At 44.2% G+C, this 18,951-nt stretch overlaps 2 long non-coding RNA genes across 2 annotated transcripts; both read left to right on the top strand.

Moving 5' to 3' along the window:
* The first annotated feature begins 618 nt into the window (after positions 1–618).
* On the top strand, positions 619–3,761 carry LOC123588156. The gene is made up of 2 exons (XR_006707736.1): positions 619–2,999; positions 3,230–3,761. It is a non-coding gene; the product is annotated as an uncharacterized LOC123588156 (long non-coding RNA).
* A 291-nt stretch (positions 3,762–4,052) lies between these two features.
* LOC123588154 lies at positions 4,053–5,295 on the top strand. Its single transcript, XR_006707735.1, has 2 exons — positions 4,053–4,440; positions 5,108–5,295. It is a non-coding gene; the product is annotated as an uncharacterized LOC123588154 (long non-coding RNA).
* Positions 5,296–18,951: the final 13,656 nt, after the last annotated feature.

Raw genomic sequence — 18,951 nt, 5'->3', positions numbered from 1 at the left:
ATGGCAGTCGGTACCCGGCCCGACTCCGCTGCTCGGGGGCGCACCCGCCCCCCGCCCCGCCCCCCGCCTCCTCCCCGGCGCTGCCCCCCCCCTCTCGCCGCGCCGCCCTCCTTGCGCTCCCCCCACTTCCTCCGCAGCCGGCCGCCGGTGCCTTCGGGGGAAGCGCTTCCCGGAGGACCGGAGGCGCGAGGGGAGGCGGATGGGGGGCCGGCGAGGGGCCCCGGGCACGGGGTGGGAGGCGGGGGGCGCCGGCTGGGATCGCGGGGCGCGCGGCGCCTCGGCCTCTGCCTTCTCCGCCCCCGGGGCGCCCCGGGACCGTCGCCCGCCTGCCCTGGGAGCTTTGTTCTTTTCCCTCCAACTACCTGTCTGAGCAGCGGGCCGGCGGGGGCCCCAAGAAAGGGCCGTCTCTCCTGGAGGGTCTCCCCATCAGCATCCGAGGGGCGCTCTGGGTGGAGAGGGGGCAGTGCCCGCGTCTCCAGCCCGCCCGCCCTCCCTCCTTTCCTCCCTCTCCCCTTTCCTCTTTTGTTGCCTCTACTCTCGGACACGACACAGCCTTGGCTGTTTCTCCCCCTCCCGCTTGGGAGTTTGCAGTGTGGACGCACAGCGAGCACAGTAAGTTGTCCCCCAGCGAACTCGGGCCGGCGGAGTGGAGCCGCCCCCGCCGCGCTGGGCGCACCGCGGGCCCGGGGCAGCCAGTGTCTGCTGCTCTCGCGCTCCGGCAGAACCGGGCTTTGTGACCGGCCTCCTGGGGACCTCGGCGTCCCCCTCCCCCCCCCCCCCCCCCCCCCCCCGACGCGGGGCAGCTGGGGCTTCGCGGAGATTAGAATCGGCTCTCCGGGGCGCTTCCTTGGGCAGCCGGTCCTGCTCCCACCCCGTGCGGTAATCAGCAAGCATTAAAAGGAAAACTATAATTCTCCAGGAATCAGGGTTAGGATCAAAGAGGGGAGATGGGGGTAGGGAGGATGTCCAAACTCTCTACGTCATTTTAAAAATGCGAGAGGGAGAGAGAGATCCTGTTTCCTAGCTCATCCCTGTCCTCCCAACTGTAAAGTAAAAATGACAGGGAAAAGAGAATTTCAAAGTGGAATTTCCCCACGGAGTATTGAGAAAGTAAGAAAGATTTTAATTATCTATTGAAGTGAGGCAGCCAGGATTCAGGAAGAAAGGAAGAGAAGAGCAGACGACAGACAAGGGCGGTCTGAACTTTGGGGTCCAGACAGAAATCTTGTGATGATGGTGGTTTTGAGTGGGTATTGGATATACTGAGTTTTGCTGTTTAAGGATCCACAGAACCCACACAGGAGGGCTTTGCTGGCCACAGTTCCGGTGGCAAGATTGTTCCTCCTCACATACACAGCATTCACTTGTGTTTAAAGCTCAAGCAGACACTTTCCCAAAAGAACACTAAGGACACTAACACTTACAGATTCAATGATATAAATGTGGACCATGTTATACGAGGTGGAGATTGTGGAGTGATGGCCGGGCTGAAGGAGAAGTGTTTCCTTAAAGGAAACCCTGCACCTGCCTGTTTGAAAGGTGACCTCTGATACCCTTTCCAAGCAAATAATGCATCTGGATGACGATCAAAGTGTTCCCAGCACACCTCTTTCCACCTCTCTGTTCCTGCTCAGATTTTGAATGCTAGAAAACAAGCCATATAAAGGGAGAGTTTTAATTCCATACTGGATTGTTTCCCTTTAGAGAAATCACTGCAAGGGAGAAATAACTAAGTCTAGCTTGTCATCTTTAAAGGGTTTTGGGCCCCAAGCTTCCAGATTTCCTGAATGTCAATAATAAGCTGGTGTTTTGTACAAAGACAGGATCTGAGATCTCATTTTATTACACAGCTGGCTGCCAGGGGACCACGGGTGGTGACTCCTATCCTTTGTGGGCCTCCGTTCACTAAGCTGTATACAGAGGATAATATTGCAGAACTTCATTAGGAGTTCAGAGGGATTCAGTCATTAACAGTTTCTAATTTCTGCGTATATTATAGCCATCATTTGTACCTTGAAGACTCATTTGAGTGATCTGGAGAAGAATCCTTTTCTAGACGGACAGGCCTTGGACATAGCTAGTTTTTCTAGCTATGTTGCTGACTGCATTAAGATTTATGACTTCTTACTCAGAGGCGTCCTTCCAGACCGAGTTCTTTGGAACTTCGCGCTGTTCGATTTAACCCGCGCGTTACCACCTTCAGTAATTTTCTCTGTTGTTAGCTCAGGGCATCAGAGGAAATCAGATAGATCCCATCTGTTTCCAGCAGGGTCCTTTAACCTCTGTAATAATATGGTATCAGCATACATTCCTAGGGGTTTCTGAGTTACGTAGAGTTATTTTTAAAGCAACAGTGATGATCTTGGCCCTTCTGGAGTTATTTTCTCCCTAAGTTCACTGGCCATTTCAGTAGAGATGATTTCTGGGATTGTGGGGTACCCCTGTCACCCTGCTAAGGACTATCAGGCTAAGGCTACCTAATCGTGGTCATTCCTTGGCTTCTCAAGAACTCGGAGCTCAGGACAATATTTGAAACATGTTGTAGCAAGAGGGCAATGAAGGCCTTGGGAAAAAAAAAAAAAAAAGAAGAGGAAACAGATGAGCTTCGTTTAGTTGGATTAAACTCTGACCTGAAACCTGTCATTTGGTCTTGTTCTTTCTTAAAAACAATCCTTATGTAATTCTTTCAGTTTCATCATTTATTCACAACCCATTTGCTTCCCCTGATCATTTCATCAGCCTGGCCTGGCTTCCCTATCTGGGCTCCCGGGGCTGCTCAGTGGAGAAGATGCCCGGCCAGGGGTCCACACAGGCCCCTCTTGGTCTCCGGAAGCTTGCAGGGGGAACAGGTTTGCTTGTGTCGACAGCTCAGCAACTGGGACCTTTCCGCATGCCCTGCTGTCACAGATGGCTCAGGCTGAGGAAGGAGATTGAGGTAGTTTGGTGTAGTGGGTTCTGGAACCAGTTTGTATCCTCCCCTAATCAGCTACTTCATTTAAGTAAGTAAATGACCTGATCTCGGCTGCCTCAGTTTCCTCATTTGTAATGGGGATAATGACACCAACACCTACCTCACAGCATTATCGTGAGGAATCAACAAGTTTAGTTCCTGTAAATTAATGCCTAGCACGCGGTAAACACTCATTAAATTTAGCTTTCAACCTTGTTAGTCCTAACGTCTTCTCCCAGTTTGTTTTCCTCACTCTCCCATTCTGTTCCTATTCGCCAGGATCCACATGGGACCGTATCTGCACTTAACCTCCACGGAACGGAGTTACACAATCAGCTGCCGAGTGTGAACTGTGGCATCCGTGTGGCATGGGACCAGTGTCACTCACGAAAGCCTGCTGTGTCCAGGAGAACGGAGACCCTTTCTCTGTGGCTGCTTTCCTTGCTTTGCGGTTCACCGGGACCCTTTAATTTCACTTTGCTGGAGAACCCAGCTTTCAAACTCACACCACTCTACAGTCAAATTCGAAGTCTGTGAAAACACGACCAAGAGAACATTCTTTGGCCTGAAGGTTTGAGGATATCACAGGAAGGCCTCTCAAGCCCTCTTCTGGCATCTCGAAAGCAGAAGAAGGAACCTGTGATCCCAAGGCTGGACACAAGGCAGAAAATTCCTCCTCTTTCCTTCTTGCTCCTTCACCCTCCTCGTACACCTGCCAGTAAGAGACAACATGACAGACTAAAGCGTGAAAAAAGAAAGCGATAAGCTAAGCAATAGATTTAGCAAATAAAAATATTGCTGGGGGCATAAACCTGAAAATGATTTGTTGTTTATCTGAAATTCAGATGTAACTGGGCCTCCTGCCTTTTAAGTTTATTTATTTATTTTGAGAGAGAGAGAGAGAGAGAGAGAGAGAGAGAGGGAAAGAGAGGATCCCAAGCAGGTTGACAGTGTGGAGCCCAGTGCGGGGCTTGAACTCACAGCACCGTGAGACCACGACCTGAGCCAACACCAAGAGGCGGACATTTAACTGACTGCGCCTCCCAGGCACCCTGGGCCCGCCTGCCTTCTATCTGGAACTCCAACACAACATACCGGGCCGCCTGCCTTCTATCTGCAACTTCAACACAACATACCTTGGTAGCCTCACAGGTTTTTTTCATGGCGTGTGTAAAAGATAAACGAGCCTGATAGAAAATGTGAAATGCGACAGTACATTAAGGCCTCGTTAGAGTTCCTTGGGAACAGAAGAGGCAGAAAAAGCTTGAGCAGACCCTGGAGGGAGCAAGAGCAGCATTTCCACAGCCAGGCGGCCCTGGCTCTTGGGTTTTCTCACAGTTAGAGGCTCCGCGGTTGGCGTTTCTAGCCCTTCCCCATGCAACACTGCCCTGGGGGAGGGACGGGTGCCTGCCTCCACCTCCGAGTCCCATAGATGAACCCCCGAGAGACTGAACTCAGTGCCACTTTCTAGAACTTCAGTCTGCAAACAGGTAAACTCATGCTAGTGTCAAGGTCACGATCAAGCCTATTTCTTGTGTGTCTGAAGGGTGTCAAAGAGTTCAAGCCCAAAAGCTTTCACTACAGAGGAAAGGAAATGATGATCAGGAAAAGTCTACAGAGCATTCCTTAGCACACAGGAGACGGGGTCTCTACCTCCGCTGCAGATAGATGGCATATGGCAATAGCAGCCTTCGCTTCTGCCTTCGGCTTCATTCATTCTTAACGTTACAAATCACTAAGCTCTTGATTAGAGACCAACTGGGGAGGTTTTCTCTAATAAGTGGGTTCATTTTTGCACATTCAGATTTCCCCCTGCAGCCTGCGTTTTCTACCGTTTTCCGTGTACGCTATCAAAGCCAGATTGTATGTCTTATAAAATAATTGAGGTCTGAGATGAGAAACGGGTGTGTTGGCAGGCCTGAGAGCAGATCAAAGCTGAGCTAGGAAAGGGCTTTACAGAGAGGGCTCTGTCAGTGGAGAAGCCAAGGAAAGATGACATCTAAATTTGCCCTGTGTTCCCCAAACGGATCCTAAATGTCCACAGGTATGTCTCTCCTGTTACTTCTTAGAATCTACAAGCTCTGTGAGAGAAGAGATTTGTCCTGCTGGAAACTTACTGGAAACTGATAGGAGCTCACATGTCTGGTCTCCTTTCAGAATTAGTTGTGATGTGCGCTGCTGTGAGTACCCAGCAGGAAAGAAGGAACACAGACAAGGAAGTGGTTTTCAAGAATAAAGACACGCGAGAGTCCCAAGATTAGTGCTCCGGTGACAGGTCTCTGATGGATCCACAAAGCATTTTCTGTTTGTTTGTTTTTTAATTAAAAAAAAATGTTAATGTTTGTTTTTGAGAGAGAGAGAGAGAGAGTGCGTGACTTGGTGGGGTGGGGGGGTGGGTGGCAGGCAGAGAAGGGGAGACACAGAATCTGAAGCAGGCTCCAGGCTCTGAGCTGTCAGCACAGAGCTGAATGCAGGGCTCAAACCCCTGGACCGCGAGATCATGGTTGAGATGTATAGTAATTTAGATTGGGCATTCAGGGAAGGCCACCAAGGAATGACATGTGTACGGAGAACTAGCACTGAAAAAAAAGGTGACCATTTGAAAGGATTCTTACTGAGAGAAAACAATGAAGGGACGTGTCCTTACTAGCCTATAATTTAGTTAGATCTCATCCAGAAATCGTTAGTGACCAATGCAAGGCAAGAGAGTAAACCTCTAATGCTGGGGTCTTTAGAAGAAAATGACCACTGGGGAGAAAAAAAGGAGTTAAGGAGTACCTCACGGATGTGGAGCCCACCCCAGGCCTGGAAGAGATTTGGATAAGTGGGTAAGTGGAGTGAAGGCTTGCAGCTGGGCAGGGGAGCAGTAATGGACATGATCCCTCTGATAGGTGCCGGGACCAGGGAGTAGGGGCCGAGAGGCCATTGGTAGACATGCCAAGACACTTGGAACAGGAAGGGGCCTCTTCCGTGTATCATCTGTGGAGCGGTAGCAGCAGCACCTTGCTTGCTAGAAATGGCAAAATCTTGGGCTCCGTCTCAAACCTACTGAATCAGAATGTGCGTTTTCACAAGATGCCCAGATGATTTCCTACGCACATCAAACTTTGCGAGACCCTGCTCTGGTCCAGACCTCCCACTTTAGGGATGAGGGACCAGATCCCCATCTTTGCCCGTGTGTGTGCATACGTGAGTGACACAGAGAGAATTTTGCTTTTAACTGATATTTTCAAATAATGAACCCAGAGGTGTATAACATCTGTGGCCAGATATGCATTTCTTACCGTAGGGCAGCCAGCATGGTGTTTTAGCTCACACTGAAGAGGAAATTAGACTCCATCACATTTCAGGTGTATGCATCTGTCTAAGAAATCACTTTGGTGGATTTGAGCCCTGGATCCAGCTTTGTAAAAGGCCAAATTACTCTGTTTTTGGATTACCTGTTGCTACTCGAGTAACTTGGCCCCCTCTGGCCATGTGATATCGAGCAAGTTACTTAAGTGTCTGGATGTAATTGTATTGTCTGTAAAGGGTGATTTATAACTCCTCTCTTTTCAGGTAGCTGTGAGCAAGAGACGAGATCATCGGTGGCACTTTAGACGAGTAGTTGTGAGGAAGAGGTGCTCTGATCCCATTACCTCTGCTACCCCAGAAAGTGCCCCTAAGTGAACGTGTAGAAGCAAAATAAGAGTACTTGCTACCTCAGTGTTCCTCGTCACAGCCTATGACTGTCCCTAAGCATATTCTGTGCCGAAATTTTGGAGCCGCCACTGTAGGGCTTTCTTGGGATACAGGCAGCCAGGCTTGTGCTGCTGTATTCAGATGTTAGCGGTCGTGATGGTAACGGTGAATAGTTACAGAGTCCTTATCATGTGTCGGGTACTGAGCTGGGTACTGGAGATGCGACGGAGGGTAAAGGCTACCTATGAAGTTTGGGTCAGATCCACAAGAGACAGGGAGATTTTCTCAAATTGCTTTGTATTCTACACGGCAGTGGCTTTCTGGCCTCCACTCTGTCAGCCCCTTCCCTTCTTTAAAAAATTTTTTTTCATTATTATGTTTATTTATTTTGAGAGAGAGAGAGAGAGAGAGAGAGTGGGGGAGGGGCAGAGAGATGGGGGGGGGACACAGAATCCGAAGCAAGGCTCCAGGCTCTGAGCTGTCATCACAGGGCTTGGGCCCATGAGTGTGAGATCATGACCTGAGTCGAAGTCGGATGCTCAACCGACTGAGCCACCCAGGTGCCCCACCCCCTTCCCTTCTGAGCTCCTAGGTAATTATGTTTTGAAGTAAGCGTGGGTTTCCTCAGTCCCCCAGCCATGCCGTTGTGACCATTGCGTGAGTCCAATAATGTGCTCCACTATTAGGAATTTGGGTAGCGGGCCTCTCTGAGCCTCATAAGGCTCTGGCATCCCCACCGCTGAGTTACTGAACATGGAATCTTAATGGTCGGGGCTCAAGATCCTTAGGAGTCAGAGGGCTACATGGAGAATTAAATCTCACATCTGAAGAGGGTGCCACTCGATTATTTTTTTTTATGACACATATCTTTCAGATGACCTCATCGTAACATCTACAATGCATTTTTGTTCTTCGAGGTATTAAGAGTCATAGCAAAAGAGAAAACCGAATCACCCAGGTTACCATCACAAAGCAAACATATGTCTAAATACATAAAACCAGTAAATCGGCACTAATAGCATATTTGTACCTGATGGAACTTTCCTGATCTTACGAGAACCACAAAAGACATGTTCAATGATTAAAATGAGCTCAAAAGAACCTTAATGTAAGTTTTCTGTCTGATGGTGAAAATCATGCAACAGTTTTTACACTAAATTTAGTTTTGAATTTCTGTAAAGTCTTACTGATAACTCTCTAAACTGGCTTCTTTATACTGAAGAAGATTGAAGTATCATTACCTTAGGAAAGCATCACAAATATTTTTCTGTCAAGAAAGATGCCAACATCACTTCTTGACAGGCACAGTAAACTGATTACACAGCTTTTTACAGAGGTGAAATATTGGTATGGTATGTTGGAAAATGATACGTAGAAAAAGCAGAGATAATGTTTCAGAATATACCTGATGTTTATTATTTTCCAAAGCTGCTTTCTCCAAAGATCAGGGTTTGGCTACAGAAAGGTGGGTGGAGTTCTGAGTACTTACAGCAAATTGTATAAGAGCTTAATATATTCACCTCACAAAAGTGAGAAGGCTTTGTCACACATTTCCTTTAAATTCCTCCCAATCACTTAAAACTTCTGGCTTTGATGACATTAATATTAACGAAATGATAGAAAATTTTGATATCAATCAGTGTTAAAGCTCCATTTCCCCCCTACACCCCCCCCATGAAATTATGTTTTTCCCATTTACAGAGATAAATATATTATGATGAAGACTGAGCATCTGACCCAAGGGAGGGGAATTAGAAGAGACGGTAATTTGCAGCCATCACTCTAAGAGCCCGCACATTAGAACGTATATTTAATGGCTTACTTGAGAAGTCTTAGATTTCAGAGACAATCTGCCAGGTCCTTCTGTAAGCCCTGAGGGAATTTCTGCAGGGTGTCTGCTAATGCAGAGGGCACTGGGGAGGGGCAGTGGTTGGGGGGGTGGGGGGCGAGAGCACTGCTTCTCAGCTGGGAGGAAGTTAAAAGGCTCCAGGACTTCATCAATGGAACCAGCTCTCTGATTATCTGGGCCCGTCTCCACTGGCATGTGGAGACATCAAAAGTCTCTGTAGTCTGCCAGCTCTGAGCAAGATGGCTTCTAAACCACCGCAAAATGGTAATTACCATCCTCTTTTCCTGGGTGATGCTTCACCTCGCAAGGTGAGGTGGAGACTGAGAATGTCCTATTTATACAAAGGATGTAGAAAGTCAACTAGATAATTTGATTCCCTCTTTGTGTGTGCAGCCATAAAAATCTCAAGGGCATGTTGCATAACCTCTTGGACACAATACATATTAATGTGCTATTTAAATGATGCATAATGTTGAATAGTTGGTATTGAATGATGTGATTTGAAGGGAGTACTAGATGGCTTTGAAAGATTCCTTCTTGTCTTCCGATCCCTCATATTCTTGCTTAAGGCCATAGAAATTGGAGACAGGTCCTTTACGTAATGTCAATAGGCCACTGTGCTTTCTACTTCTCTTGTGTAACCAGAAACATCATTTTGTACAAAACAGTAACGTTAAAATGTCCCAAAACATTGAGAAGCTATTGAGTTTGGCTTTCTACTGCTCTGCACTCTGCCTCACTTGGATTAGTGACTCGCAAACTTCTTCAGGAGGTGGCATATTTGAAAATCTCAGAGCTCTTCTTGGGAACATTTTGAGATACCGAACTTAAAATAAAGATGATTTTGGACTGCATCACAAATCCTCTAACATAGATTCTCACATAGAAATATAGCAAGCAGCAAATATTTTCAGGAATTTCTTAGGGAAGAAAACCTTGAAACTAGGAACGCTTGTGTGATAACATCCTAAAAACTGGAAAAGAACACACTCGTTTATTTGAGCCAGGGGACAACTTGACCTAGTTATGGACCAGTATTCTTCAAGAATATAATTTTTCAGAGATGCTCTTAGCTATCGTCATGGTTGGCCAACCCAGGATCTTTGTCTTTGGCTCTTATTTTTGCTTTTGCCACTTAACATGTTGACCTTCAGGATCACACAGCAAACACCTACCTGCTTATTCTCTCTCTGTTCTGGCCTCTTTCAGCAACACTGCTTTTCAGGTTTCTCTAGCTCATTAACTACCTTGTTTCTCTGGACAATGCCCCAGAGGTATTAGCTGGCACTTTTCCCCAGTTGAACCTCGTATTTTTCACCCTAGCACATTTTCCTTATCCAAGCAAATCTTCTGCTATCATGCTCTATCCTTATGGGTGTCTATAATACTTCCTTCGCTTGTCTCAGCCCTAGTTAGGGTACTGTTTACTCCCTTCTCCTGATCATTAGTGAACTCACAGAAGGTTCAGGATCACCAGGGGAATTTCTCCTCTGGTTATTTGTATTCAGAACTTCACTATTCTCAGAGGGATCAGTACCTAGAGACCTATATTGTTTTAAGACAGAGCAAGAGTTCAACCCACTTTGAGTCCGTTTTTGTTTTTTTTATTTTTTTAAAAAAAATTTTTTTTTCAACGTTTATTTATTTTTGGGACAGAGAGAGACAGAGCATGAATGGGGGAGGGGCAGAGAGAGAGGGAGACACAGAATCGGAAACAGGCTCCAGGCTCTGAGCCATCAGCCCAGAGCCTGACGCGGGGCTCGAACTCACGGACCGCGAGATCGTGACCTGGCCAAAGTCGGACGCTCAACCGACTGCGCCACCCAGGCGCCCCTGAGTCCGTTTTTGAAGAAACATTTCATGCAATATTTCTCTCCGTAATTCAGCTAATAAACTCACGTTGAATTCAAACACCCCTCTGCATTTCCATCCTGAGTGTCACATCAGAAGTGTTCATCGTGCAGATTATTTAACACTTTCTCATCACAGCGTCTCTGTATGAGGTTGATGGTGATGGACTAGCCGTTTGCAAAATCCTCTTGGCGGTTTTCCAGGTGGGTCCTGCTTCCACCCTGAGTCTCCTCGGATTTTCAGGCGAAAGGGGCATGAGCCCTGTGCCTCTGGAAGGAAGTGCCTCTTCTCCCTTTGCTGGAGGCCCTTCCTCATCTATACAGCCTCTCTGGGCTTTCCTCGTCATCTGCTCAGCAGGGCTCAGAGATCCCGCCAACCACCACCACCACCTTCTCCTTCTCCTTCTTCTTCTTCATGTTTTATTTATTTTTGAGGGGGAGGGAAGACAGAGAGGGAGGGAGAGAATGAGTGGGAGAGGGGCAGAGAGAGAGGGGACAGAGGATCTGAAGTAGGCTCTGCACTGACAGCAGAGAACCCAACGCGGGGCTTGACCTCAGGAACTATGAGATCATGACCTGAGCCAAAGTTGTGTGCTCAACTGCCTGAGCCACGGAGGCAACCCACGCCTTGTCTTCTACAAGTAGCCACTGCCATCTCTCTTCTCTCCTGCTTGGGATATTTCTCTCTCCAAACTCATGCTCAGAGAGGGATGTTTATTCCTATCACATTTCTCACTCCCTCCAAACAGCCCAACATTTCTTTAGAGTTTTGCTGTCAATCCCTTGGGCCAATAGCCAGCATAATGTAAATAATACACCTTAGGAATTTACAGGGATTACAGGATCCTTCACACTGATGAGATTGTGAATGCATGTCCCATTGGCTATGTCACAGGTCATTTGATATCTGAGAGTCCTGATCTCCTGCCCTACAACCAGCAAAGACTGCACTTACCCATTCTTCCTGACAGGCCTTCTTCCTAGCGCTGTAAGCCTGACAGTTTGGGACAAAATCTCAGGGGTGGGTTAGTCTAAAAACTGTGGGTCATTTGCATCTCAGAGGCCTTCTGGATTGGAAAGATGGCCCCAGACTCTGCCTGGAACACTAAGTCCCCCACTTCCCAGTCTTGCTCACTAACTATGCTAACTTGTGCTGCCATTCTGCCAGCTATTGTAGGATTTCAGGCAAGTTGTCCCTTTGTTTGACTAGAAAGTACGCTCAATGAGAGCCGCTACTTGATCTTTTTGCTGCTGCGTCCTGAACACCAAAGAAAGTGCCTGGCAAGCGCCTGGCAAGCACCTTCCATGTACAAGACAGTGAATGGATTTGTGGGCAAAAGGGAGGTCTACAAAAATTAATTAGAAGTATTGTACAGCATTCCATTAGTCGAGGGGCCTACATAAGTGGAAGAATTGGAAGGAGGTTCTGACATTTGAATAAATGAAGTAACACACCATCTTTCTGGATGTAAAGACTGAATATTGCAAAGATGCGAATCATTCCCTTAGCTTAAAACAATTCCAGTACAAACCTGACCATATCCACAATTATTCTAGAGATTTACCCAAGGGACGTGAAAATATATTTCCGCATAAAACTTGTAAACGAGGGACGCCTGGATGGCTCAGTTGGTTAAGCATCCAACTCTTTGATTTTGTCTCAGGTCATGATCTCATGGTTTGTGAGTTTGAGCCCCACATCAGGCTCTGCATGGACAGCGAGTTGCCTGCTTGGGATTCTCTTTCTCCTTCTTTCTCTTCCCCTCCCCCTGCGTGTGCTCGCGCGCTCTCTCTCTCTCTCCCAAAATAAGGAAAGAAACTTAAAAAATATTTTAAAGAACTTGTACACGAACATTTCTAGCAGCGCTATTCATCACGGCTAAAAAGTGGAAACAGCTCAATGCCCATCAGCTTGTGAAGGGATAACCAAAATTTGCACCCATACAAAGAAATACTGGTGAGCAGTGAAAAGGAATAAAGTGCTGCTGCAACATGGATGATCTAGAAAACACTATACTCCATGAAAGAAACCAGGGGGAAAAGATCACATATTTGAATCTTCCATTCCATTTGTATGAAAAACCTAGAGAAGATAAATCCGGAGAACCAGAAAGTACAGTTGTGGTTGTCTAGGGCTGGGGCCGAGGTGTAAATGTGTACAAGGTTGCTTTTGGGGGTGAAATATGTTCTAAAACGAGCCTGTGGTGATGACCGCACAACTCAGTAAATATGCTAAAAAAAAAAAAAAAAATACTGAACAGTACACCGAAAAAGGGATGAGGAATATGTTATGTAAATAAGAGCTTATGAGTTTATATTGATAATAAGCAAATAAACCTGGATCAGAACTTCACTCCATACATAAGATGTAACCTAGGATATAGTAGATGGTAAAGTGAATTGTAAAATTATAAAAATGTTTAGAAGAAAACATGAGGAAAACTCTGTGGACCAGATTTGGACCTGGTGAAGAGTTCTTGAACACACACAATCCTTACAAGAAAAAAATCCAGGGGCGCCTGGGTGGCTCAGTCGGTTAAGCGTCCGACTTCGGCTCAGGTCATGATCTTGCCGTCCATGGGTTCAGCCCCGCGTCGGGCTCTGTGCTGACAGCTCGGAGCCTGGAGCCTGTTTTGGATTCTGTGTCTCCCTCTCTCTGACCCTCCCCCATTCGTGCTCTGTCTCTCTCTGTCTCAAAAATAAACATAAAAAATAATAATAATAATAAATAAATAAAAAGAAAAAAATCCATACACTTGACCTCATCAAAATCAGTATATATTTTTTTCTCTGTGCAAGACTGACTCATTAAGAAGATGAAAAGATACACTACAGGCTGGGATAAAATATTTGTAAATCACATAAATCACATGTCCAGACAAAAGACTCCTATCTATGATGCATGAAGAACTTTACATACTCAACACTTAAAAAAAAAAATCCAATCAGAAAACGGGCAATAGGGGCGCCTGGGTGGCTCAGTCGGTTGAGCGTCAGACTCTTGATTTTAGCTCAGGTCACGATCTCGGGGTCATGAGATCAAACCCTGCATCATGCTCTGTGCTGAACATGGAGCCTGCTTGCGATTCTCTCTCTCTGTCCCTCTGCCCTTCTCCCCAGCTTGCGTGCTCTCTCTCTCCCTCTCAAATAGAAAAGAAAAAGAGAAAGAAAATGGGCAACAGACATAAACCGACATTTCACTAAAGAGGATGTATGGATGACAAACCCAAGAAAAGATGTTCAACAACACTAACCAATAGGAAAATGCAAATTAAGATTATGATGAGCATTCACTACATTTCTCCTAAAACAGCTGAAATTAAAAAAAAAAATCACAATACCACATGCTTCTGACATGGAGGAGACACAGCGTCTCTCATGCATTGCAGCTGGGTATGTAAATGGTATAGTCACTCTTAGGATAATTTAGCTGCTTTTAAGAAAAATTAACATAGCCTTGCTATATGACCTAGCATTCACACGTCTGGGCATTTATCCCGGAGAAATGAAAACTTATATTGACACAAAATCCTGTACACGATGGTTCATAGCTTTACATGTAATAGCCAAAATTTGGAAACAACCAAAATGTCCCTCAATAAATGAATAGTTAAACTGTGGTACATCCTACAACGGAAGACAACTCAACCATAAAAGAAAACAAACTAATGATAGATGCAACAATGTGGATAAATCTCAAGTGCATTGGGCTGAGTGAAGAAAAAAAAAAAAGCCAGTCTCAAAGGGTTCATACAGTATAATTCTATCTCTATAACATTCCCTAAATGTCAAAATTATAGACATGGAGGACAGATTGCTGGTTTTCAGAAGTTAGAGATGGTAGTCAGGGGTCAGGCTAGTGGGGAGGGAAGGAGCTGGGATATAACTATAAAGCAGTAGAACAGGGGAGATGACCGTGGTGATAGAATCGCTTTTCAATTTGATTGCGGTGGTAGTTGCAGAAATCTGCACATCAGAGGTGATTATAGGCATGTAAACATGTGATAAAATGGCATAGAATTACATACACGCATTGTACCAACGTCAGTTTCCTGGTTTTGATCTTGTACTATAGCCATGTAAGATGTAACTGCTGGGAAACACTGGGTGAAAGGTACATGGGAACCTCTGTCTACTATCTTTGCAACTTCTTGTGAATCTATGACTATTTGAAAATAAAAAAGTTAAAAAATTGGTGAAGAAAAAATAACTACACAGACACAAATATATTATAAAGTTATAATTAAATTATTAAAGTTCTATTAATTAATAGAGAATATATATACATATATATGTATATGTATATACACATATACATATGTATATGTATATACACATATACATATACATATGTATATGTATATACACATATACATATGTATATGTGTATATACATACATACATGGGTAAATCAATCAAAGAGATTTAACATACGTGAAAGGTGATACTTCTTGTCAGCAGGCCAAGATTTTAAACAAATCCTGTGAAGTTTGATATTCAGTTAAAAAAAAAAAGTTAGGTTGCTGCTTTTCACTATATTCCAGAATGAATTCCAGGTGAATTAAACATTTAAAAGTCAAAAAATTAGACTGTTAAAAAATTAAAGAAAATGTGAGTGAATACATATTGGATCCCAGGATAGTAAGAAGCTTTCCAATCAGGAATTAAAGACTAACATCATAAAGAAAAAAAATTGATAGTTTGTACTGCTTATAGTTTAATATTTTAGTTAATGAATATCAAAAAGAAAATTCAAAAACAAAGACAAAATAAGGAATAATTGAAAAGTCTAGGTACCAAAGAGTTGATATCCTTAATGTATAAAAAATTTTTCCAATACCTAAACAAGATCTTAATTAGAAATAATGGGTAAAGGAGAAAAAACAAAGACAAATCACAAAATAAGAAATTCAAATGTCAAATAGGCAAAAATCGATTAATTTCACTGATAATGAAAGAATAACAAATTTAAGAATAACAGTTGCATTTCAATACAATTAAACATCTCTCAATATGGCAAAACAAAGCAACAAAAAAACTCTTCTTTCCAAAAGGTAATACGTACTGTTGCTCAGAAATAGGAAAACGTATTTCCTTCCAAACTTGTACAAGTTTTAAAATCTGCCTGCTCTTCGGGCAATTCCACTGTTAGGGATTTAACCCATGACTACTAATGATACTAAGGACAAAAAATTAACGTCAACAAAAATATTAACTAATAAACGCAGCACTTAGTATGTACAGACATTTTTCTAAGCACCAGGCACATATTAACTCATATAATCGTCACAAGAGTTCCAAGATAGGTTTTGCAAGTGAGAAAACCGAGGTTCATAAAGGTTAAGTCCTGTAGACTCAAGGTCACACAGCTAATGATAGGTAAACCCAGGATCTGCACACAGCAGTCAAGCTCCAGAGAAGATGCTGTTAACTCCTACATCATACTTTCTCTCTTCCTATGACAATAAGAAATAGGAGTTTTGCAAAATTATGTGCTTGGATGTCCCTCGCTGCTTTCTCTGCATTAGTGGAAAGTAGCACAATGTCAATATTGAAAGGTAGAGAACTGGTTTGATAACTTCGGGGCTATCCATCCACTGCATTGAAAATCAGCATTCATTAAAGGTGCTGTGGAGTTAGGGTAGGCAAACTTTTTCTGTCAAGGGCCAGATAATAACCATGTCAGGCCTTGCCAGCCATGTGGTTGGTCTCTGTAAGAGTACTAAAGCTTGCCCTTCTAGGGCGAAAGCAGCCATAGGCGGTGTGGAAATGAATGAGCGTAGCTGTACTTCGGTGAGACTTTGCTGGGAAAAGCAGGCAGTAGGTGGGACGGCTTTACCCTGCATGCATGTCATAGTTTGCTGACCCCTGCTGTACAGTAACTGCATGAGATTTTGACATGAAATATATGGAAAGTGAAAACGGCAGACCAGAATTTTTTTTTACGCACATGGAAACATGTATTTAAAGTTCAAATGCAAATGATTTTGGAGTTTGATGAAAGGTGACAGATACTGCTGTTTAGCTGCCTGAAAGTGGACACTAACCTCCTTCTCCTTGCTGTTTTCTCTAGACGCGGGGAAAACAGATATTCGTCCTGCCCTGCTTTGCAGCCCGAAGTAGCTGTGTAACCCAGTTCTGGCCTACTTGATTTGAGCAGAAGTCTACAAAGGATGGTTAGTGAGAAAACTTTGAATGTTATTGATTAAAGGGTACTTACAAGCTTGGGGATGATATCCAACTTGCTCAGGACAGTGGGACACAAAGAGCCTGCGTCCCTGGTGCATCCCTAAGCTAGTGCCTCATTCCTACCCTGCCGCTGTCTTGTATGTGAGAAACAACCCCCGCCCCCCGATATGATCAGGGCATTATTGGTTGGGTTTTTTATACGGTGAGTCCAAATGCATTCCTTAATTCATACAAAATGGAAAGGAAATTCTACATTAACAATGCTGCCTCAGACAAGCCCCGACTTCTGAGAACTTTAGTTTTCCATCTGATGAAGCCAGAATCTAGGAGAGTGAAGAAAAACATGTTAAAATTGCATGGCACTTATCTTTTGAGTGATGGGATTCCAGAGGTGATATCTTTTTTCATTTCTTTTCTTTGCATGTTTTATTTATTTATTTATTTATTTATTTATTTATTTATTTTTGCCACTCATGTTCAAAGTGACCGTGAATACTTTTTATAATTATATATAGTAAACAAGAAAATATTAATAAGAACAGCTCTGGTGAAGGAAATGTCGAACTAACCACAAGATACGAGATGGCAAGACCATTTACAAATGAAGAAATGGACATAATTATAGAAATGGAGAACAGATTGGTGATTTCCACGGGTCAGAGATGGAGTGGAGTGAGGGTGGGTATGGCCATAAAGCAGTTGCCCCAAGTAACTTCCTGGTGATGGTTAAGCATGTTAATTGTGGTGGTGGTTCCATGAAGCTACACATGTGATAGGATTGTATACAGATACACACACACACACATGCACAAATAAGTACATAGAGAACTGGTAAACTTCGAGTAAGCTCTGTGGATTGTCCCAATGTTAGTTTCCTTGTTTTGATATTGTGATATAATGATGCGATTGTAAACATTGGGAGAAGCTGGGTGAAGGGTTCATAGGACCTGCTGTCTATATATTCCTTTGCAACTTCCTGTGAATTGGTAATTATTTCAAAACAAAAAGGTTTTTAACCACCTCGTGCCCCCGGCCCCGCTCACAAAAACAGAAAAGAAAGAAAAGAAGAAGAAATGGAGACACATGGAACTTTGTAGTTTAGCCAAAGTCATTTTAGGATTCTAAATCTGGGAGAGAAGCAAAGCTTACTTATCCTGTGCCTAAAACTTCCAGAAAAGAAGTAAGTTCTAGCAAAAGCGTTTTTCTGGAAGTTCTTTTTTTAAAAGCTTTTTTTTTAATGTTTATTCATTTTCGAGAGACAGAAAGTGAGCAGGGAAGGGGCAGAGAGAGGGGAGACACAGAATCTGAAGGAGGCTCCAGGCTGTCAGCACAGAGCCCAACAAGGGGCTCAAACTCACAAACCACAAGATCATAAGCTGAGCCAAAGTCAGATGCTCAACCGACTGAGCCACCCAGGTGCCCCTTTAGAGGTTCTAACCAGTGCCTCTATCCTTACTTGAAAGTATGTTAGGAAGCACATTAAGATCACCTCTTTGCTGGGGTGCCTGGGTGGCTCAGTCGGTTAAGCCGCCGACTTCGGCTCAGGTCACGATCTCGCACTCCGTGAGTTCAAGCCCCACGTCGGGCTCTGTGCTGACAGCTCAGAGCCTGGAGCCTGTTTCAGATTCTGTGTCTCCCTCTCTCTGACCCTCCCCCGTTCATGCTCTGTCTCTCTCTGTCTCAAAAATAAATAAACGTTAAAAAAAAAATTTAAAAAAAAAATCACCTCTTTGTTTACCTGAGGCTCAGAACTAGGAGATTCTCAGAACCACTATCGCCTGATAGAACTGGCCTCAACAAGTTAACATCTAAAAGCCACCTGGATTATTTATGGAAATAGACTGAGGTACTTTTCCATCTGAAATTCTTGGCTTCTTCTTTTTTTTTTTTTTTAATTTCTCTTAATGTGTATTTATTTTTGAGAGAGAGGGAGAGAGAGAACGAGCAGGGGAGGGGCAGAGAGAGAGGGAGACAGAATCCGATGCAGGCCCCAGTCTCTGAGCTGTCAGCACAGAGCCCAACACAGGGTTCCATCTCAGGGACCTTGAGATCATGACCTGAGCCAAAGTCGGAGGCTTAACCAACTGAGCCACTCAGGCACCCCGGAATTCTTGGCTTCCTAACCAAAGAATAGAAAATGAAAAATATACATCACTGTAAAAATAATCTAAGTGCCAAGCACAGCATGAAGTGGGGATTAAAAATAACAACTGACAATATCATCTATCAACGTAAAAGTTTTTGAGACAGTTATGGATTCAACTCTGTATACATTCTATCTTTATTATTTACTTATTTTTTGAAGTTTAAATATTTATTGTGAGAGAAAGAGCAGAGGAGGGGCAGAGAGACAGAGGGAAAAAGAGAATCCTAATCAGGCTCCACACTGTCAGCGTGGAGCCCGGTGTGGGGCTCGAACTCAGGAACCGTGA

This window comes from Leopardus geoffroyi, chromosome D3, assembly GCF_018350155.1.
Source record: "Leopardus geoffroyi isolate Oge1 chromosome D3, O.geoffroyi_Oge1_pat1.0, whole genome shotgun sequence".
NCBI classification, from domain to species: Eukaryota; Metazoa; Chordata; class Mammalia; order Carnivora; family Felidae; genus Leopardus; species Leopardus geoffroyi.
Note: the sequence above shows the minus strand (reverse complement) of the source record. Positions and strands in the feature narration are given on the sequence as shown.